This window comes from Triturus cristatus, chromosome 10, assembly GCF_964204655.1.
Source record: "Triturus cristatus chromosome 10, aTriCri1.1, whole genome shotgun sequence".
In the NCBI taxonomy this organism is placed as follows: domain Eukaryota; kingdom Metazoa; phylum Chordata; class Amphibia; order Caudata; family Salamandridae; genus Triturus; species Triturus cristatus.
Window position 1 is genome coordinate 31,539,598 of NC_140593.1, and position 22,636 is coordinate 31,562,233.

General features: G+C 50.0%; 1 pseudogene; it reads left to right on the forward strand.

Moving 5' to 3' along the window:
* The first annotated feature begins 17,576 nt into the window (after positions 1–17,576).
* LOC146788757 (28S ribosomal RNA) lies at positions 17,577–18,600 on the forward strand (annotated as a pseudogene).
* The last annotated feature ends 4,036 nt before the right edge of the window (positions 18,601–22,636 follow it).

Consider the following 22,636-nt stretch of genomic DNA (forward strand, 5'->3'; position numbering starts at 1 on the left):
GCGTGTCATCAGTGTAGGAGATTATGTTGAGGTCGTGATGTATGGCGATGCATGCTAGTGGTGCCATGTAGACGTTGAACAGCGTCGGGCTGAGGGAGGATCCTTGTGGGACGCCGCAGATGATCTTGAAAGCCTCAGAGCGGAAAAGGGGGAGGCGGACTCTCTGAGTTCTGCCAGAGAGGAATGAGGTGATCCAGTCCAGGGCTTTGTTTCCCTGCGTCGTGGAGGCGCGTGCGTAGTGTGCGGTGGCAGACGGTGTCGAAAGCGGCGGAGAGGTCTAGGAGGATGAGGGCCGCTGTCTCGCCGTTGTCTAGCAGTATCCTGATGTCGTCTGTGGCGGCGATGAGGGAGGTCTCGGTGCTGTGGTTGCTACGGAATCCTGATTGTGATGGGTCCAGGATGTTGTCTTCGAGGTGTCGCGTGAGCTGGGTGTTTACCATCTTCTCGATGACCTTAGCTGGGAACGGGAGCAGGGAGATGGGTCAGTAGTTTTTGAGGTCGCTCGGGTCTGCTTTGGGTTTCTTCAGCAGGGCGTTGATCTCTGCGTGCTTCCAGTTCTCAGGGAAGGTGGCTGTCTCAAAGGAGAGGTTGATGATTTTGTGCGGGTGGGGTGCAATGGAGTTGCTGGCTTTGTTGAAGATGTGATGTGGGAGGGGGTCTGAAGGGGAGCCGGAGTGGATAGATCCCATGGTCTTGATAGTGTCCTCGATGCTCAAATTAGTCCAGGTGGTCAGGGCTTCATGGGTGGTGGGGTGCGGTGGGTTAGGTGCGGCGTGGTCGGCAGGGGTCGTCCGGGGTCTGAAGCTGTTGTGGATGTCGGTGATTTTCCGGTGGAAGAAGGTGGCAATCGAGGTGGTCTGTGAAGGAGGTCTTTTTGGCGGCCCTGATGAGGTGGTGGTGGTTGCGGATGGCGTCTTTGTAGGCAGTGTGGCTGTCTGGCATCTTGTCCCTGTTCCGAGTGTTTTCTAGTTTCCGGCAGGTGCGTTAGGAGTTGAGGAGCTCCATGGAGAACCAGCTGACTCGTCTGCTGGTGCCTCTGTTGGTGGGGTTTTACAGCGGTGCGATGGTGTTGGCGCAGTCGTTCATCCAGCGTTCGAGGGAGAGTGCCCCCTTGTCCGGGTTGGTGGGGTTTGTCGGAGGGTTGAGTGCGAGGCTTGTCTGGAGTTGTTCTTCAGTAATCTTGCCCCAGCGGCGGCGGGGGGTCTGTAGGGTGCGGTGGGGTGCGAGCGGATTTCAGAAGGAGAAATGGATGCAGTGGTGGTCGGTCCAGGTAAATTCAGAGACGTGGCTGAAGGTGACGTGGGGGCTTGAGGAGAAGATTGCGTCAAGTGTGTGGTCGGCGGTGTGGGTCGGTGTTGTGATGAGCTGTTTGAGTCCGAGGTTGGCGAGATTGTCGATCAGGGTGGAGGAGTTGCTGTCGTTGTTGTTTTCCAGGTGATAGTTCAGGTCTCCGAGGAGGATGTAGTTGGTGGAGGTCAGTGTGTGTGGGCTGATGAGGTCGGCGATGGAGTCGCAGAATTGAGCCCGGGGTCCTGGTGGTCTGTAGATGAGGGTGCCTCTAAGGGTGGTCTTGGGGTTCGTGTGGATCTGGAAGTGCATGTGTTCGGCTGTGCTGAGGTTGTCGTTGGTGTTTGTAGAGATCTTGATGGTGTTTTTGTGAACGATGGCGATGCCTCCTCCGGCTCTGTTTACACGGTCTCTGCGGGTGATCTACCAGTCTGGGATGGCTATGGCGATGTCAGGCGCCGAGGTTTTGTTCATCCAGGTTTCGGTCAGGAAGGCGACGTCCGGAGATGTAGTGTCGAGTAGGTCCCAGAGTTCGACGGCGTGTTTGTGTGCGGAGCGAGTGTTGATCAGGATGCATCTGAGCTGGTTGGTTTCCGTTGTGGTGGGTGTCTTGGTGCTTTCGTTGCAGGAAAAGTTGCAGTTTCGGCAGGTGAAGTGCCCGTGGGTGCGCCTCGGGGCGACCTTGCAGCAGGTGTGAGTTCTTCCTGGGTTGAGAGCGATGAGGGTCTTGGCGTCATAGCGTAGGCGGTGCTCCTCATGTCTGGCACGGGGGCCAGGGGTTCTGGAGCTGTGCGTGGTCCAGGTGTGGACGGGCGCAGACAGGCTTGCCTTAAGCACGCCTTCGGCGCGCCAGGGGCACGCCTGCTGCACACGTCCACTGCGCGGCCGCACAGCGGGCGCCATATATGGGGAGGTGGGGAGGAATGAGCAGCGGGGAGGCGGGAGGTGTGGGACGGGAGCGGCGAATGGGCGCGGAGGGGGCGGGGCCGCAGTGGAGGCAGCGGCAGGGACGGGGGACAGGAGACCGGTGAGGTGGTACAGAAATGAAAACGGGGCACAAATCAGGGTCACAGGCACAAAATAAGCACAAATTAAGGATGCAGACGGCGAGGTGGTACAGAAATAAAAGGGGACAAAGCAGCGGAGCGGCGAGCGAGGGGCAGGGGGCGCGGCACATATAGGCACAAAACAGGGTCACAGATGCAAGAAGGCGAGAGACAGCACAAGGCAAATGAATGAACCTAAGGCCACCACTGGCCACCAGGGATGAGGCGCAGGTGGAGGCCTGCGGGTGGTGGAGGGCCTCGACTTCTCCGGCGGCAGCGGCGACAGCGGGGGTGCAGGCGGAGCTGCAGCGGGGGGGAGCGACCTACCAGAAGGTCAAGGGTCGCTTCTCCTCACCGCGCAGCGGCGCCATATATGGAGAGGTGGGGAGGGAAGAGCAGCTGGGAGGCGGGAGGCGAGGGACGGGAGCGGCGAATGGGCGCAGAGGGGGCGGGGCCGCAGGGGAGGCAGCGGCAGGGACGGGGGACAGGAGACCGGCGAGGTGGTACAGAAAAGAAAACGGGGCACAAAACAGGGTCACAGGCACAAATTAAGGATGCAGACGGCGAGGTGGTACAAAAATGAAAGCAGGGCACAAATCAGGGTCACAGGCACAAAATAAGCACAAATGAAGGACGCGGACGGCGAGGTGGTACAGAAATAAAAGGGGACAAAGCAGCGGAGCGGCGAGCGAGGGGCAGGGGGCACGGCAGATATAGGCCCAAAACAGGGTCACAGAGCCAAGAAGGCGAGAGACAGCACAAGGCAAATGAACGAACCAAAGGCCACCACTGGCCACCAGGGATGAGGCGCAAGTGGAGGCCTGCGGGTGGTGGAGGGCCTCAACTTCTCCGGCGGCAGCGGCGCCAGCCGGGGTGCAGGCGGAGCTGCAGCGGGTGGGGAACGACCTACCAGAAGGCCAAAGGTCGCTTCTCCTCACCGCGCAGCGGCCGCCATATATGGGGAGGTGGGGAGGGAAGAGCAGCTGGGAGGCGGGAGGCGAGGGACGGGAGCGGTGAATGGGCACGGAGGGGGCAGGGCCGCAGGGGAGGCAGCGGCAGGGACGGGGGACAGGAGACCGGCGAGGTGGTACAGAAATGAAAACAGGGCACAAAACAGGGTCACAGGGCCTTCCTGGACCTCGTGAGTGAAGAGTCAAAACACTATCGACGACCTGAAATCTCACGACATCAGTGGTCATCCATCTTCCTGGCCACCGGTCACTGACAAGTGACCTTGAACACTGTCCCTTCAATTTTCAGGTCTTCTGCATCTTGAATCCACCTTCGGATTCCATCGGACACTTCTTCAGTCGACGCAAGCAGCAAGTGTTCTTTGGTTTCCATAGAAAACAGCGACTCGACCCGACACCAAAAGACACCTATGCACCCGGCTTCCCTGGGTGAGGTAACTCGTGCAATCCAGTGTCCTAGTGTGTGTTGGCCCTCAAAGTACTTACCTTGTAAGTTACTTGCTTGTAGTCTTCCTTGAAGTACCCTAGAACTTTAAAAATCAAACCGCGACTTGCTCCATTGTAATCAATGGGGAACCCGCAGCCGTGTTCACACACTGCACGTGTATCCCGTGGGCTTGTTACTTACCTGCTAACACTGCAGTAGTGAAGCCCCAGTGATTCCCCAGGCCCTAGGCCTTGTCATTTTGCAAGTCGACTTTGTTAAAACATTTTTATAGTATATGGTCTGGCACGCCCCTAGAGCACCAGCCATATTTGTGCTTAATTTATTGTGAAACGTTGACATTTGAATGTGTACCTGGCTTCTAATCTCATAATGAGATTAGTAGAGTGTGTCTAGTAATAAATACATATATATTTGATATATATCCCTGTGTGGTGTTCTTTCATTTAGTAATTCAAGAGATTATAAGGTAAGACAAGCTGCTTTACATTCCTCTGAGACTTAACCTGAAGGCCGCTCTCCACAGCTACCACTAGGATAGCTTTCTTTAAAAGGTTGTCTTAAACCTATCTACCATAAGAGTCGAATTGGACTGGTGCAAGGTGGCCACTATAGCTAGTGACCAGCATATGCCAGGCCAACTTCTCACATTGGTGGGCAGCATGTGGGATTCCAGCTTGCTATTGTTTTACCAGAAAATCTCTATTTGAATTACTAACTTTAAACCACTAAAGGTACTCAAGGTACATATAAAGTCAAGCTTAGTATCAATAAATTCTACTGAACTTAGAGCTGTTTGTGAAAGGCTAAGCACACCCTTGCTACAGCTCAAGCTAGGTTTAGTAGGCCACAAACTAGTGTAGGTAGTACAACACTGCACAACACTAGAATGTCCTACAAAGGTGGAGCCAGTGGGTTCACCCAGCCTCAGTACAAGGACATGGCCTACACTGACTTGAAGGCCATGTGTGTTGACTCCAAGGCCGATCGAAAGGGAGTCGGGTTCAGATCCCCAAACCCCAAAGTGGCGGAGACGGGTGCCCTTGTTGCGTCCAGTGCGGTAACGCAAACGATCCAGAGGAAGCCAGCGGGAGCCCCGGGGAGAGTTCTCTTTTCTTTGTGAAGGGCAGGGCGCCCTGGAATGGGTTCGCCCTGAGAGAGGCGCCTGAGCCTTGGAGAGCATCGCGGTTCTGGCGGCGTCCGGTGAGCTCTTGCTGGTCCTTGAAAATCCGGGGGAGATGGTGTAAATCTCGCGCCGGGCCGTACCCATTTCCGCAGCAGGTCTCCAAGGTGAACAGCCTCTGGCATGTTGGAACAATGTAGGTAAGGGAAGTTGGCAAGTCAGATCCGTAACTTTGGGATAAGGATTGGCTCTAAGGGCTGGGTTGGTCGGGCTGGGGTGCGATGCTGTTCTGGGCGCGCGCCACAGCTAGACGAGGCGCCTCCCTCCGAAGCAGCGCCGACTCTGGACGCGAGCCAGGCCCGTCCTGTGGATCGCCCCAGCTGCGGTGGTCGCCTCTGCATGTGCCCCCTCCCCGGGGGCAAGGGGCCGGTGTTCTGCCTCAGCCGGCGCTTAGCAGCTGACATGGAACTGGTGCGGACCAGGGCAATCCGACTGTTCAGTTAAAAAAGAGCATCGCGAAGGCCCGAAGCGGGTGTTGACGCGATGTGATTTCTGCCCAGTGCTCTGAATGTCAAAGTGAAGAGATTCAATGAAGCGCGGGTAAACGGCGGGAGTAACTATGGCTCTCTTAACATATTCTCAGTTGTAGTGGCCTTTACCTCCAGGTGGTCCAGCCGGTAACTGCCTCTATAGTACTAGACTCTGCGTAGAGAAGTCTATAGAGACAGGCTAAACAAGGTTCTATCATGGCAGCGAGCGTGATAGTGAGAAGTGGCGAAGCAAACGAACACATTTCCAGATGGGGTAGTTCCTGGAGAATAAAAACCCCATTAAGATGGCGTAAGGACGTGCTGTCTTTCCAAGAAATCATTAGCCTCCTCACCGAATTTGACAAACCAGCACCCGCTTCAAACAATACAACAAGCAACAATGATTCAGGTCACGTTATAAGCCTTAGTTCCCCCTCCGAAGCAGAAGAAAACACAACAGTAGACCTCAGCGAAACCATCGAATTTGTGGCCTCCTCAGCCAAGAATGACATTGGTACAGCCAATTTTGAAAATCTACCCGATGTATACGAGATCAGCAAAGAATTGGTAACAAAGAAAAGTGACTACACAAAAAAAGTCACATATTGGAAATACCCAAACGAAAAATATGAATGTGACTTGTGTGGAGACATATTGGGAACTTTCAAAGAATTGAGAAAACATGTCTCCAACAAGCACAAATGCCTCTATCTCAAAACGTATTGTTCAAAATGTTACAAAGAAGCCGAATACCACAATATTGCATGCCATGTAAAGGAAGACCTCAAAAAGGAGAGTTGCCATTCCTGTGCAGCTTCTGTGACCTCAGATTTGGAACAAAGATTGGAGTTTCACAACATACTCGACACGCGCATCCAAGAGCGCAAAATGAGGCTAGACTAGCAGCTCTAGCAAGTGTGAGAAGTTGGCCTGATATATGATGTCACTAGTTCTAGTGTACACCTTATATCAGTCCAAACAACCCTTTTGGTGATTGGTTGTAAAGTCAACATTATAGACCAGCTATACCCTGGATGGCGTCCAACTATTTGCAATGTAATGTTGCTAAAACAGAGGTGATGTTATTCGGTGAGGCCAAACTCCTGTGGACTCCGGACTGGTGGCCTCAAGATCTTGGGCCAGTCCCTGAGCCTAAACTGGTAGTGAAGAACTTGGGTGTCAGGCTGGACCAGGAGCTCTCCTTAAAACAACATGGTAATCAAGTGGTGGGCTCATGCTTTCATATCATTGGGCTGCTTCGGAAAGTGTTTCCTTTACTTCCAGATGCCACAAGAAAGACCTTGGTGCAAGCGCTAGTTTTGAGCAGACTAGACTATTGTAACGGTCTGTTACTATCAGCAAACGAAGGAGTCATCTCAAGATTGCAGGTGGTTCAGAACACTGCTGCTCGCCTTGTACTAAACGCACCCCCTCGAACACATTCCAAACCCTTGTTGGTTAAACTTCATTGGTTACCAGTGAAACAGAGGGTGAAGTTTAAAATATGCTGTATCATACAGAAATGCCTGACTGGGAGAGGCCCGGCCTACCTGGCCAACAAATTTACTCCGTATGTCCCCACACGCTCTCTCAGATCTAGTGAACAGGCCTTGCTATGGGTCCCCAGAGCTAGGAAAGCAAGACAGGGGTCCAGAGCTTTATCTGTGGCAGGTCCTATGTTGTGGAACAGCCTCCCCATAGCTATCAGACTGTACAGAGAACATTTTCCGTTCAGGAAACAATTAAAAACCTTCCTTTTTCAGAATTAGGACACCACTTCAATGTTATAATGGTACACGGCTAGTGTCTGTTCTTTTAATTATTGATGGTGCTAAAGGGCGCGGAGATACTCCTCAGGGAGTCGATTCCAGCGCGGTACAAACATTCAAATAAATAAATAAAATAAATAAATAAATCCTAGTGGTAGCATGGACAAGAGCAGTCTTAGGCTAAACTCTGAATGGCATGTGAAGCCAGCTGTAATACCATATATAATCCCTTGAATACCAAATGAAAGGACACCACAACAGATATATATATAAAATAAAGTGTATTTATTCTAGTCGAACCCTCAGCACTCTTTATGAGATTCGAGGTAAGTACAACACAGTCTTATTTAAGCATACATTAAGTCACACAGGTAAGTAATACAGTTAGGCCCTAGGGGCCACGCAAACCATATACTAAAGAAGTGGTATAAGGACCACTGTCACGGAAATAGAATAGGCCTAGGCCTAGGGAATCGCTGGGGCTGTACTACACTACCAACAGTTAGAAAGTGGGAGGCCCACGGAATTCAGGTGCAGAGTGGGAACACTCACGCGTAATGCGTATAGTCGATAGAAATAGTACAGTTTTGAAATAAGCAGTTTAAGGACACTTCTGAAGCAACTAGAAAGTCGAGACTCGGAAACTAGACCCTAGGATAGTCACTACCCTTGTGAGCACCGAAGTACCCAAGTTACCTAGCCCACAGGCTGCGGGTGCATAGGTGTGAACTTGCGTCGGGTTTCGTCGTGGACTTCTATGGATGCCTGAAGAAAAGTTGCTGACAGGCAGTCAGTGCAGAGTGTCCGGTGGATCCCAAGGCCGGGATCAAGAAGGAAGGGTACCTGCAAGCAGAAGGGACAGAGTCAAGGTCACTAGCCAGTGACCACGTGGAACCAGGAAGGAACCAGGCAATGTTGTGAAGATTGCAGGTGAAGGGTGAAGCTTGTCGCAGCAGCCACGGGTACCAGGAGATGTCGAGGATGACCAGGACCAGGAGGCGAGCTGTCCCACGAAGGCTCTTGCTGTCGGCGGCGTCGAAGTCGAGCTAGGACTCACCAAGCCTTGGCAAGCGGAACCCGCGAACAACGGAGGACTTGCTTCTGGTGCAGACCAGGAAGGTCTGGGGTGCTTCTCTTTTGCAAAGAAGCGGGAGCCAGTCTGGAGGAGCCAAACAAGCAGTGAAGATTTCAAGGTGTGTCGTCACAAAGGCAGCTAGCCAATGGGCAAGCAACCGGACAGACGCGGCAAGCAGGAAAATGCAGAAGGGCCCCACGCAGGATTCGTGGAGTGTGGGGGGCTGATCTTCAGTGCAGATGGTGCTTGGGGTTGGGGCTTCTCAATCCCCGGTGCACAACTTCGAGGGTACCTCAGAAGCTGCGCTGGAAGATACTCGCCACTTTTCCCAGGTAGCTGGTCCCATGTCTCTCGTCGCCTCCACGGATCTCAGCTCGGCTGTGGATGTGGATCAGGGTTGGAGAAGTCTGGAAGTCAAGGCTCTGGTTGGGCTCTGCAGTCGGTCCCTCGTAGAACTTTAGCAAAGCAAAGGGTAGTCTCTTGATGGTGCCTGTTTGCACAGGGTAGCCACTCCTTGTCCACAAGGGAGATTCTTCAGTCTTCTTCTTTCATCGAATTTCGAAGGTCCAGAGTTTCTGTTCAAGTTGCAGGTTCAGGATAATCTAATCTCCTGGGGCCCAGCTACCACTCTTATACTAATCTGGGGGGCTGGGTTGCCTGCTAGGTCACGCCTTATGGGTGGGACCTGGAAGGGGGATGGTTACACCCCCTTCCCTTTGTCCAGTTTCGCGCCAGGACTGGGGCTGGTGTGCCCCAGCACCGGTTTGAACTGGACTATGCATGGGACACCTTGTGTGCCCCAGGCAGTGTCTCGTTTCTTTCATCCCTCCCTGCCCCAATACACTAAGGCCTGTCTGGGGTGGTGCTCGCACCTCCCAAGGCAGGAAACCTATTGTCCAAGCCTCCCTTGCCGGGATCACTGCCAGCAGCAGAAGGTCAGACTTGTGTCGTGGCAGCAGCATCCATTTTGTGATGCTGGTGCTCTGGTTAACTTTAACCGGGTAAGTAGGTTACAACATGTCTTTTCCCTCTAGAAGGGAGGGATAATATCCTCATCACCAGAAATGGGATGGGGGTATTATTCCATAGTGTTAGACACCTTACACAACATGTTTTGATAAAGCCAAACCATAGTTACCATAACCGTTTAAGATTATAAGGCACTTTAAGAGTATATGGTAGGCTATATCATAGAACAGCTATAAGGACATGGTTCCGAAAGCTTCAGACAGGCTCAGCTCATGCTAGAGCACCATCTCACATGTTACCAAGCACTCTGCCTCCAGGATTGTTAAGGCCTGCCATAGGAGTGGCTGATAGGTACACATATGTCTATATTTAAGCTAGGTATAGGAATACTACACCTAAGCAAGGAGTGATTACACGACCTTGCCCCAGCTGAGTGATCAGCCAGTTGTGTCAGAATGAAAGGCCAGGCCAGGGGTGGCATAATACATGCTGCAGCCCCTGGTAGGCCAAGTTACACCTATGCCCTGGGTACCTAAGGTACACTGTACAGGGGCCAATAAGGTGATCCTATCCAAATGGGTTATGCACCTAAAGTACATAGTATTAATTTAGAGAGAGAACAGCAGGGCTATGGGTCTGATTAGCAGACCCACAGCCACATCTAAGTCGAAAACCAGTAAAGCAAAAGCAAAAAGTGGGTGTGAACATAGAAAGCAGACCCTACTCTCCTACACAAAGCAGCAAACCATCAAAACTATGGTCACAGGAAGAAATACTGCTATGAGCAGAATTGGAAAAAGTGTATGAGAACAAAAGAAACATTAATGCACTGATGGTTCCACATTTTGACAATAAAAATAGTAAACAAATTGCAGAAAAAAGAAGAGATAGAAGAGATAAGAGCAAAACATCGGCAAAGGATGTACTCAAAGCATCCAATATCTCTGAGAATGACTCCTGTGATGAACCAGAGATTGCAGTAGAAGTAACAACAGAAAGGCGCAGAGACTTTATCAATCGGAAACGAGCGCCAAAAATAAAAAACTTTGATGAACTGAATGATAGAATCACAGAAATCGAGAAGTACACCAAAAATATCCAGCATCACGATGCTGCTATGGATCTGATGGATGAGATAGTGATTTATATATCAGAAAACACCAATGATATAAGTCCTGTACCAGCAAATCGTACCAAACCAACGAGCGAACCCAATAATGAACCTATGAACCCTGCTCAAGATGAGCAACAGGCTGCCTCTGTACAAAACAAGATACCAAAGAAAGATAAGAAAAATGGAAGGCTCAATCAGACACACAAGAACAACTATTCAAAAGCAAAGGGCAGCTACAAAGAATACCAGGCAATGTTTCAAAAGACAAAAAGAAAATTGCCAGGATAATCACTGATGGGGCAGAAGATGCCACCTGCCAAATCAGTGCTGATGAAATCTTCCAATAATATAAAGACATAATTGAAAAAGAAAACAAGAAAAATCCCAAATTCATCCCAATTGACTGGATACCAGATGAATGGGAAATTGGAAGTCTGTGTAAAGAAATTACACTGCTCGAAATAACTAAAGCCTTCGATGAATCAGATTTAAAGAAAGCAGTGGGGCCTGATAAGATTGGGCTGAATGACTTATATAAAGTGCATAGCAGGCAACCAAGACTGCTGCCCTGAATCTTATCGTTTTGGTTATCGATGAGAAGAGTACCAGAGAGTATTAAAAAGAACCGGTCAATACTAATACCTAAGAATGTACCGATTAGTGAACTCAAAAAGATAAGTAATTGGCGTTCAATTACCATCGGTACGGCATTCATGAAGTTGTTCACGAAAATATTAACTAAAAGACTCACATTTTTTGTTGAAATAAATACGAGACAAAAAGGCTTCATGAAGGTGAGAGGTTGTCTCGTTGACAGTGGTGTTCATCGATATCTCAAAAGCTTTTGACTCTGTCAGCCATGGTCATATTCTACAGAGTCTTGAAAGACACAGAGTTCCATCATGCATCAGAGACATAATAAAAGACTTTTACACTGACTCAACAACATTTTTCAAGGGAAAAAACAATGAAGCAACTCCAGAAATAACAATGAATCAGGAGTTAAGCAAGGTGACTCTTTATCCCCACTGCTGTTTAATATCGCCATGGATCCTCTGATCTGTGATCTTCAGAAAGACGGCAAGGGCTTCACATTCGGCTCCAATGATCTCATTAAGCAAATCACCGCTCTGGCCTTTGCCGATGACATTGCAGTACTCAGCAACACCTGGGAAGGAATGAGTACAAATCTGAAAATTATTGAAAAATTCAGTAAAACAACAGGATTAAAACTTAATGTGAAAAAAACACCTGGATTTTATATAAGTCACCATAAAGATAAGATCCTGGTTAACAACTGTAAGCCATGGCAATTCGAAAAACAAAACATTGAAACATCCATCCAGGAGAAAGTGAGAGATACCTCGGACTGAACTTTCATCCACACACCGGCCATTCAAGCAACAACAAAATTAATGAGGTTCTTGTTGACTGGGCTCAAAAACTGGACAATCTACCACTTAAGCCCACACAGAAAATAGAAATATCGTGTCAATATTTGATCCCTAAACTGTCATTTAAACTGGAAATGACAGGAACAGAAGCTAAAACTTTAAACATTCTGGATCAAACAATTAGAAAGTATGTCAAACATTTTCTGCACCTACCTGCATACATATGTGATGGTCTCCTGTATTCGAAAAGATCCTTTGTGGGCCTCAGTATACCAAAATTATGTACGATAATTGGTCTGAATAAAGTTAATAACTTATTGTGTCTCAGGGAAGCAACAGATCTGTACATAGCTCATTCATTCATGTATGCAGGAGAAGTAATCAATGAAAAAATTGATAGCATCATCAAAACACACAAACTCAATATTTTAGACAGTAGATTTCTGAGTCATAAATTGAATTTGGTAGCAACATATGATTGGAGGAAAGAGGAATTTGAGAAATGGGCAAATCTCCCTGTCCAAGGTGATTTTATAAAATACTTAGCAAGTAATCCAACCTCAAATTTTTGGATCAGCAAACATAATAAAATAAAATAAAATCAATACATAGCTGCGCTGATGTTCAGAGCAAATGTCCTGTATACTAGAGAAACCATCACTAGGGGAAGAAATCGTACATTTGCGACTTGTAGATACTGCAAAGATGTGTGCAAAACAATTTCACATATTTCAGGTGCATGTCCTAAAACCAAAGATATAAGGATAAAAAGGCACAACAAAGTGTTGGAATTGCTAATTGATAGAGCAAAAAGGTGTGGGTGGATGACATACAGGGAACTTCATGTCAAAAATAGTCAAGGTGAACTAAGAAAACCAGATGTAGTGTTCACCAAAAATGGTACTGCTGTAGTGGTTGATGTTTCAATTCGTTATGAAAACTCACAGAATTCCCTTGAATTAGCGTATGAGAGTAAAGTTAAATACTATCAGGATCTATCACAGCAAATCAAAGATCTTACCAACTGTAAAACTGTAAAATTTCATGGCTTTATTGCCGGATGTCGGGGTATTTGGCCTCAATGCAATGATGTTGCTCTGGCTGATCTTGGTCTGCAAATGTCGTTCCCATTCAAGAAGAATGTTTGCCTGACTACTTTAATGGACACTCTCCAAATGTGCCAAGTATTCATGGACAATTAAATTTCAAGCCAAACACCGAGATGTACACTATCGTACAGCACACATGTCACTTTCATAAACGTATTAGCCTAAAATGTTGATTCACTAAGATTTACATGTGGTTTAACAGTCACATAATAGTTAATAGTTGGCACAAAAATTAGTATAGATTTGCGTCGCTCGCTGCCTCTTCACATAGACCTCACCAAGACCGACCCGCAGGGAAGCTTCACGGCGGTGTCGGGGCGTTGGGAGGGCAGGACGCTTAATCTACTCTCAGTCTATGTCCCCCCAGGCCTCCAGGCCGGGGCCTTTGCTGACCTGGGCTCATCTCTCCTTTCGCTTCCTGAGGAGCAGCTTGTGCTTGGAGGGGACTTTAATGCAGTAGCGTCGGGATCTTGGGATAGGCAGCCACCTAGAGAACTGCCCCAGGGGCAGAGGTGGCTGGCGGACTTTCTAGAGTCCTTTGGGCTTACTGACATATGGCGCATGCTCCACCCCACCGAAAGTCAATTTAGTTTCTTCTCCGGGGCGCATGACTCCTTCTCACGGCTGGACCACATCCTTACCCTGCTGCAACACGATATGGCGGTGCTGGAGGCCGTACTCCTCCCTCGAGGCATCTCTGACCATTCACCGGTCCTTACACATATCGTATTCGGGAGTAGACGGGAGGGCTGCACTGCACCAATAAATGCCTGGCACCTGAAACATGAGGTCACTAGGAAACACATTTCCACCTCCATTTCGCGTTACTTCAAAGAAAATGATGGATCGGTGGACTCCCCGGTCACCCTGTGGGAGGCATTTAAACCTGTGGTGCGGGGTGAGGCGCTGTCGGCCATAGCGGCTAGACGGCGGGACCGAAGCCAGCAGGTCACAACACTTGAGGCGCAACTGGAAGAACTAGAAAGGGAGGCAACGGCTAGCGGCGACCGGGAGAGCAGGCACAAGATGCAGCTCAAGGCTGCGGAATACAGAGCGCTGGTGACCCACGAAGCCCAGACTGTGGCGCGGCACAAACTCGGCAGAATATACGACCAAGGCGATAAAGCCGGGAAACTCATTGCTTGGCTTGAGCGGAAACAACGGGCCGGTAGGGTGGTGCCTGAGTTGCGCACTGAAGAAGGGAGATTGATTACAGAGCCCCGGGAAATAGTACAACAGTTTGCTAATCACTATCAGCAGGTCTATAGGCGGGAATCGGACCGGCCGGAGGAGGACTCCATGGACCTCCTTGCCGACATACGCATGCCCACTCTCTCGGACACAGACCGGGAAGCTCTGGATAGCCCACTCACTGAGGCTGAGCTGCAGCGAGCGATTGGGGACCTCCGCCCGGGTAAGGCGCTCGGTCCAAACGGCATTCCCATAGAGATCTACAAGCTCCAGCCAGACGTCACTAGTAAGCACCTTAAACTTATGTTCGACCGTAGTAGGGAAGTGGGGCTACTGCCCCGGGATCAGCGCAGAGTGACCATAGTGGCACTACCGAAAGAGGGAAAACCTAAAGACCTATGTGCATCATACAGACCCATTTCGCTTCTAAACGCGGAACCCAAAATACTGGCTAAAACGTTGGCCAATAGGCTTAAGCCGGTGCTATCCTCATTGATCCACCCCGACCAATCGGGGTTCATGCCTCGCCGCAACACGGCCCTCAATATCAGGAGACTCCATGGGGTGCTAGGGCAGTGCCATAGGCTGCAGGAGGATGCGGTGGTGGTCTCATTGGATGCCACCATGGCCTTCGACACCTTGGAATGGCCGTATATGTTCGCAGTCTTGCGCAAGCTGGGCTTTGGACCTCACTTCATTGCGTGGGTGCGCTTAATGTACGCGGAACCCCTGGCGCAGGTGCTGGTAAACAACAAGGTGTCTGAAGTCTTCACGCTGGCTAGAGGAACTCGACAGGGCTGCCCCCTTTCGCCACTTCTTTTCGCCCTCTCCCTGGAGCCGCTTGCGGCCTGGATAAGACAGGTTGCCACCGTGCAGGGCATAGCATGGGCGGAGGGGTGGGAGGATAAAATATCTCTGTATGCTGATGACATACTTCTTTACCTCTCTAAGCCGCGTGGATCTATGATCGCGGCGCTGGACATACTGGCTAGTTTTGGTCGCAACTCTGGATTCCGAGTCAACTGGGCTAAATCGCATCTCTACGTCCTGCGCGGGGACCCTCCCAGACTCCCTGCCACTTGCCCTATTCGGGTGGCGAAGGACGGGTTTAAGTACCTCGGAGTGTATATCACCGTTAATAAGGCCCTGCTGTACGAGCACAACCTCAAGCCACCGCTGCTCCGGCTCCAAAGGGAGGCGAAATCCTGGCAGAACCTCCCACTGTCCTTGCTGGGCCGAGCAGCGCTATTTAAGATGCTATCGCTCCCACGATTCCTATACGCGCTGCAAAACTACCCAGACCTGGTTCCGAACAGTTACTTTCTGGCGATCGAGACTGCGGTACGCACCCTCCACTGGGCCGGGATGCCCCGTATCTCGCTCGCTAAGCTCACGCTGGGGTGGTACGATGGTGGAATTGCTCTCCCCGACATCCGTAAATACTACTGGGCGGGCCACCTGTCCGCGATTAACCAAGGGACATACGGGGACGGGAACAACCCAGCATATGGTATGGATAGGTGGTTGCTTCCCGGGGGGAACTATGAAATAGCACTCTACTCTAAAAGAGGGGTGAGCCGACTCACCGGACCGACGCTCCACTCGGTGCAGATATGGCACATCGCCCAGAAGAAGCTCGGTTGGTCTGGCGTCCCCACGATGGCCACGCCACTTTGGGCCTCCGAAGCATTGGGCAATCTAAGACGCACCAAGGGGTTCCGCAACTGGGACCTGATCGGCATCTCCCAGATCAAAGATATCTGGGGGCCTGCCGGGATCTGCACGTTCGCCCAAATGCGAGAAGCATACGAGCTGGCGGATACCGAATATTTTAGGTACTTGCAGATAAGTCACTCCCTGCAGGCCAATATCCCACCGGAGGCCAAACTGCCACCGGCCTCCCCCCTTGAAGATAGGCTGCTGGATGGACATCTCGTGGAGCACTCCATATCCCTCACCTACAAAAAACTTATCAATAACCCCCCAGATATGCTTCTTCCCCTCAAAGAAAAGTGGGTCGCTGAAGGGTTGGAGATAGATGACGAGGAGTAGCTTTATGCCCTGGCTTCCCCGCGTGAAGTCGCGATATCGGCCCGATTGCGGCTTATTCAACTGAAGATTCTACACAGAGTCTACATCTCTTGCACGAGACTACACATGATGGGGAGGGCAGACACAGCGCTCTGTAGGAGGGGTTGTGGGGACACGGGAACCTTTTTCCACGTAGTGTGGGGCTGCCCGAAGATTCAGAGGTATTGGAGAAGAGTGGTGCGGTGTATGGAGGAGGTGTGGGAAGTGGAGATTCGCCCGGAGGCTAAAAGGTGCCTCCTCAATATATGGGAACCAACTGACCTGCCGCCAAAAGGGAGGCTCTGGGTCACACTCGGGCAAATGGTTGCGAAGAGGAACATAGCCAGGCTCTGGGGAAGCGCTGTTCCACCAAAACTATCAGATTAGAACAACGATATGGATTGGTGCATGCTGCAGGAAAGAACTGTGTATGTGGCGAGAGGGTGCCCTCGTAAGTGGGTTGAGGTATGGGCCAAGTGGAACGATTTTAGGGGGGGCATTTGTGAGCCTCCTGCCATCGCGCAGGATGAACCCGGAGATGTCTAGTATCCTGATGCTGCGGCTTGGGGTGCTGGGGAGGGGGACGGAGGCTGCAGCCCCGAGCCATGGACACATAAGACGAGCGTAGTGTTGACCGGTAGTTAAGGGGTGGGAGGGGGGGGGAGTTTGATTGTTTGGCACCTTAATGCCTATTGGGGCACTATGCCCATACTTTTGTGGATGTTCTGAGGGACACTAGACCTGCAACATTCTGGTTACACCTTGGTACACCTGCATCCTTCAACGCCGCCGTACCTCCGGGTTGACGGCACAGGGCTGTGTGATCCGAGACATATGCAAGTATATTCTCCGCGGCCGGCCCATAAGTGTTGTAGGCTCTCTGCTGTGTACCGTGAATCTCTGAATAAAGGTCTTTCAAAAGAAAAAAAAAAATAATTAGCATAGATGTGGATTTTATAGATGTGAATTTTTATAGAGATGTATTTTCAAACTAGATGTGCAATTTATAGATGTATATTTTTATAGTTGTGTGCTTATATTATAATGATTCATATACAAATGTGTACATCATGACTATTGAAACGTCTTTAATAAAAATAGGTCTCAAATAACTACATACACATAGTCACTACATATTGCATTGATTATTGATGTCCTGCTGAACAGGACTGTTCGTAGACCATTTTATATTGTTGGAATAGTACTGCAGGGTGTACTATCTTTTGCCTATACGTGACCCCAGTTCCAGTGAGGACAGCTTAAAGTGTGGCTGTACTCCAGATCGAACAAATGTTGTATTGTTGGAAGCAAAACCGATTTGACGCTGATGGGCAGCATAATAACCCAGAATGAGCCACTACGAGGTGTTAGAGATAGCCAAATGCCTCGTCATCTAATTAGTGATGCACATGAATGGATGAACGAGATTCCCACTGTCCCTACCTACTATCTAGCGAAACCACAGCCAAGGGAGTGGGCTTGGCAGAATCAGCGGGGAAAGAATACCCAGTTGAGCTTGACTCTAGTCTAGCACTGTGAAGAGACATGAGAGGTGTAGGAGTGCCGGTATTGAAATACCACTACTCTTATTGTTTTTTCACTTACCCGATGAGGCGGGGGGCGAACCCTGTGGGGCTCTCGCTTCTGTCTCCAAGCGCCCAGCGCCCGCCGTGCGCGACCCGCTCCGGGGACAGTGGCAGGTGGGGAGTTTGACTGGGGCGGCACACCTGTCAAACAATAACGCAGGTGTTCTAAGGTGAGCTCAGGGAGGACAGAAACCTCCCGCAGAGCAGAAGGGCAAAAGCTCGCTTGATCTCGATTTTCAGTAGGAATACAGACCATGAAAGCGGGGCCTCACGATCCTTCTGACTTTTTGGGTTTCAAGCAGGAGGTGTCAGAAAAGTTACAACGGGGATAACTGGCTTGTGGCGGCCAAGCGTTCATAGCGACGTCACTTTTTGATTCCTCGATGTCGGCTCTTCCTATCATTGTGAAGCAGAATTTACCAAGCGTTGGATTGTTCACCCACTAATAGGGAACGTGAGCTGGGTTTAGACCGTCGTGAGACAGGTTATTTTTACCCTACTGATGATGTGTTGTTGCAATAGTAATCCTGCTCAGTACGAGAGGAACCGCAGGTTCAGACATTTGGTGTATGTGCTTGGCTGAGGAGCCAATGTGGCAAAGCTACCATCTGTGGGATTATGACTGAACACCTCTAAGTCGGAATCCCCCCTTAACCGTAATGATACCGCAGTGCCGTGGAGCCTCGGTTGGCCTTGAATAGCCGGCCTCTCTCGGGGGGCAAGTGCGTAGAGCCGCTCGCTTGGGGACCAGAGTGAGGACGGAAGGGGGCTGCCTCCCTCGCCCTTAGTGCACCGCATGTTTGTGGGGCACCCGGTGCTAAATCATTCGTAGACGACCTGAATCTGGGTCAGGGTTTCGTAAGTAGCAGAGCAGCTACCTCGCTGCGATCTATTGAAAGTCATCCTCTGAGCCAACCTTTTGTCTCTCCGTGCGTGGGCGCCCGCGGACGCCCTCCTCCACCACACCCAGGGGTGGGTCCCTCTGCTGCCTGGCCAGTGGGAGGGACGTGGAGGGGGTACTGCAGGTCTGCGGGAGGCTGCCTCCACCATGTGCTCTCCGGCAAGGGGGCTCCCCCTCCCGTCCCTGCCCCACCGGGGTGCAGGGATGGGGGACACCATCCCTTGCGGGTCAGCAGGGTGAACAGATGTCCTGGGGCAGCCGGGCCTCCCCTTCTGGCTGCTCCCGGGCAAGTCAAGAAGAGAGGCGAGCAGTAGCAGCCACGGGGGAAGGAGCATCAGGAGCGGCTGCCTCGGAGCACCAGTGATTTAGCTGAGTCGATGATGATAGGTGGGCAATCGAGTGCTGTAATGTGCTTCATCCATTCAAGGATGGTGGTTGTTTGGTTGGGAGGGGCGATAAGGAGAAATTCAGTTTTTAGACTGTTTAGTTTTAGATGATTTTCTGCCAACCAGATCTGTGTTTTGTGGAGAGTTGAGTTAAGGGACTTGATGTCATCAAGTGAGTGTACTTTGATGTAGAGTTGTGTGTCGTCAGCATACATGTGATATTGGATGTTTGACGAGTTGAGTAGCTCCGTAAGAGGTTCCATAAACAAATTGAAGAGAGTCGGGGAGAGGGATTAACCCTGGGGTACCCCCAGAGTGACCGGGGAGGGGTTGGATAGTGATTGGTTAATCTTGAATCTTTGTGTTCTGTTTTGGAGGAAGGATGTGAACCAGTTAAACACAGTACCAGATAGTCCCATCCTGTGTTTCAGGAGGTCTAGAAGATTGTCATGTTTGACTGTGTCGAAGGCTGAGGATTAGTCAAGCAGGACTAGAAGGCATCCCTTGTTTTGATCCAGAATTTGTAGTGTGTCATCAATTATGTGGGTCATGGCTGATTCTGTGCTGTGTTCTGATCGAAAACCTGATTGGAATTGATCTAGCAGGTTGAAGTGATCTATGTGCTTACTGAGCTGCACGTGGACACATTTTTCTAGCAATTTGGCGAGGGTCGAGATGTTGGAAATTGGGCAATAGTTATTCAGGTCAGATGGGTCCGCCGATGGTTTTTTAAGGATGGGGGATATCTGACCAACTTTGAGGATGTCTGGGATGATTCCTTGTGAAAGAGAAGTGTTTATAATCCTGGTCCATAGGGGCACTAGCAGTGGCGTGAAGGTTTTTAAATGGGTTGCTGGGAGGGGGCCTGTGAAATGATTGGAAGGGTTCAGTGCTGTGATCATTTTTAAAATGGTTTCTTCATTGTAGAAGCTGAAGTCGGTCCAGGAGGCCATGTTTTTGAGTACGAGCTTTGGAGAGCTTATTGTCGAGATACTGGGTGTGATCGGTGCATCACTCCCTTGTGGGCCGGTATGTGATAATAGATCGTTATGTAGGACTGTCTTTAAGTTTAAGTTTTCAGTCTTAGTTGAGAAGATCCTCACAATTGGGAAGTGTTTCGGGATCAGCTTAGGGAGAGTGGGAGACACCCTTGGATTGAGCTTTGATAATTTCGAATAATCTTTTGGGCCGATTCTTGGCTTGGTCTAATTGTTGACGATTGAAGTCAGCTTTCGACCATCTGATCTTTCTATTATAGGAATTTCTTTCACTTCTTAGCAATTTAAGGTGGGCTGCTGATGGAGCAGCTCTCCGTTGTCTTTCAACTGTTCTTAGAGCTCTTCTGTCTTCATTTAGCCTGCCATCATACCAGGGGTTTGATCCTTTTGTGGTGGCTCTTTTCAGTTGTAGTGGGGCTAAGTTGTCAAGAATCTGGTTCATAGAGTGAAAGTAGTGGTTGGTTAGAACATGAACGTCCTTTAGACCCTCCAATGGGGGTGTGAGGGTGTGACTAGTGGTTGTGAGAGAGGCAGAGGTAATGTTTTCTAGGTTCCTCTTCCAAATTTTCGTTCTCATCGGTTGGATAGAGAGTGGCTTGACTACCTTCTTGATGTGGAAAGTAATTATGTGATGGTCAGACCAGTCGCAAGGGAGGATCGATTCCAGCCGGGTAGAGTCTGTTTTGGCAATTACTAGGTTGAGGATGGAGCCCTTTTCATGGGTGGGGCAGTCACATATTTGGGCCAGATTAAGGTCTGACAGAAAGGCTTTGAGGCTATTGACCTCTGGGTCTTCCGGATCATTACAGTGAAGGTTGAAGTCCCCCAGGAAGATTTGCATATTTTGTTGGCCGACATTTGCGGCTATGATATCCATTATTTGTTCGATGAAGATGGGATTGTTTCCAGGAGGGTGGTAAAAGGAATGTAGAGAGCATAGGGGCTTGTTATTGTTTGTGATGTCTAGGCAGAGGTACTCACAAGAAGAAAGCGTCGGTGAGTTGATGCGGTTCACCGAGAGGTAGTTTCTATGAATGCAGGTGATACCACTCCCTGGTCTATCTAGTCTGTCGAGTCTAGAGATGTAATAGTTCGAGGCAACTAGTATGTCTAAGATGGGCGTGGATGGGTTTGATAAGGGACACTTTTTGCAGGGCGTCTGTCTGTATAGTGTCCAAGGAAGGGGGTGAGGGTGCGTAGGAGCGAAGTAAGGAGGTAAGATCATTCGTTGAGATGGGGGATGTTATCCTGTTGGGACGTGATGGGGCATTGGGGTAAGGTACTGTTTTCCATCTGGGGGGGCGACTGAGACCTGGGGCTAGTGCGTTGCTGATGAGTGTATTTAGTTAGAGGTTTGTGTGGTTGCCGAATCAGGTCGTGAAGGGATTGGATGTCCTCTTTGATTTGGTGTAGGGATATAAGTATCCTGTCCAGTCTGTGATCTGATATATGGGTTGTCGTGTTTGAGAGGGGATGTGTCTGGGTATTAATGCGTACTTTCGATGTAGCTGGTTTAGTATAAGGCAGTGTATCTGAGTGGCCGACAATGGCTGGGGGGGAGTACATAGGGGATGGGAGGGGGTGTTGATGTGAGCGGAAGGCAGCGGGACTGTGCGCTTCATGGTGCAGGGGAGGAGGAAGATGGGACAGCATGCTGATCAGGAGTGGGTTTGCGAGGAGCGATGGGGGCCAGGTCAGCCGAGCGGTTGTTGGGTATGATAGTGGAAGTGGAGGGGGGAGTACTATAAGTGGGGTATGAGATGGTGTCCTTTAGGAGATGGGGGGTGTTAGTGGTAGGCGAGGGGGCGTGTGTGAAGGCTAGGGGCGAGATAGTGCCAGTGTAAGGCAAGGTAGGCATAAGAGAAATTGTGATGGTGCTGGGTGCCGAATATGAGTTATGTAGGTGAAGGTTGCTTAGTGGGTTGTTGGCTATACCAGGGCTGAGAGTTTGATTGTTATGGGATAATGCTAGGGGAGGTCCAGGTGCGGAATCAGATAGGGGATCAATCCGATAGTTGGGGGAATGGTTAGTTGGTGTGGTGGGATAGGGGCTTGCAACCTTTGCTTTGATGATCGGGAAGATGTTGTCCAGAATGTGAAGATTATGGTCAGATGCCTGCATGAGGATGATACCATTATGATAGATGGTGATTGTGGCATTCGCTATGAAGAAAGGGGAAGGAGTGATGTGCAATGTAAGACCGTGTGCAGTTTTTTTGGTGATGCAATCGCGAATAGTGTGAGGAAGGCTTTCCTCCATTGTGCTCTTCTTTTGGTGTAGAAAATGATGTCGTTAGTTGTGCGTCCTGTGTTATAAGAGAAGTAGGAGTCAGCAATTGGTGTTTCGGGGTGAGATTTTAACTGCCTATGTTTAAAGTCTTTGGCCGCCTTTTTTGAGAGGCCCGGGGGATATTTGATTGAGTAGGTGTGCAGGCCTTTGGACTCCATAGTGTGAGGCTGGAGAGATAGGGGGCTTAATGGGAAGGGTAGGCGGGCTCAGGAGAGGGGGAGGTGGTCTAGAGAGGCTGAACTAGAGGCTTCTATAAGTATGTAACTTACACGTATTGGCTTATCCGATCAAGTCAGAGCAGCTGCTAATATGTGTAAGCGGTGACACCATCCTGTGCATCTTCCTCAGAGATGTCATGGGCACCGTCGAATTAGATAAAGGC